This window comes from Lupinus angustifolius, chromosome LG14 (genome assembly GCF_001865875.1).
Source record: "Lupinus angustifolius cultivar Tanjil chromosome LG14, LupAngTanjil_v1.0, whole genome shotgun sequence".
Taxonomy (NCBI): Eukaryota; Viridiplantae; Streptophyta; class Magnoliopsida; order Fabales; family Fabaceae; genus Lupinus; species Lupinus angustifolius.
This window is the reverse complement of record NC_032022.1, coordinates 12,273,267-12,273,651: the sequence shown is the minus strand read 5'-3', so window position 1 is coordinate 12,273,651 and position 385 is coordinate 12,273,267.

Sequence of the window (385 nt, the reverse complement as noted above, 5' to 3'; positions counted from 1 at the left end):
GGATGAGGACAAGGATGAGGATGAGGATGAGGATGAGGATGAGGATTTGGATGAGGATGAGGAGGAGGAAGAGCATGAGGATGAGGATGGGAATGAGAATGAGGATAAGGATGAGGAGGAGGAGGAGGAGGATGAGTACGAGCACGAAGATGAGGATGATGATTAGGGTTAGGCTTAGGGTTACGATTAGGATTAGGATGAGGACGAGGATCACGATGAAGACGGAGGATGATGACGAGGATGAGGATGAGGATGAGGACAAGGAGGAGGTTGAGGCTAAGGCTAAGGCTTAAGATGAGGATTAGATTGATGATTAGGATTAGGATTAGGGTTAGTATTAGGATTAGAAATAGGATTAGGATGAGGATAGGATGAGGATGAGGAC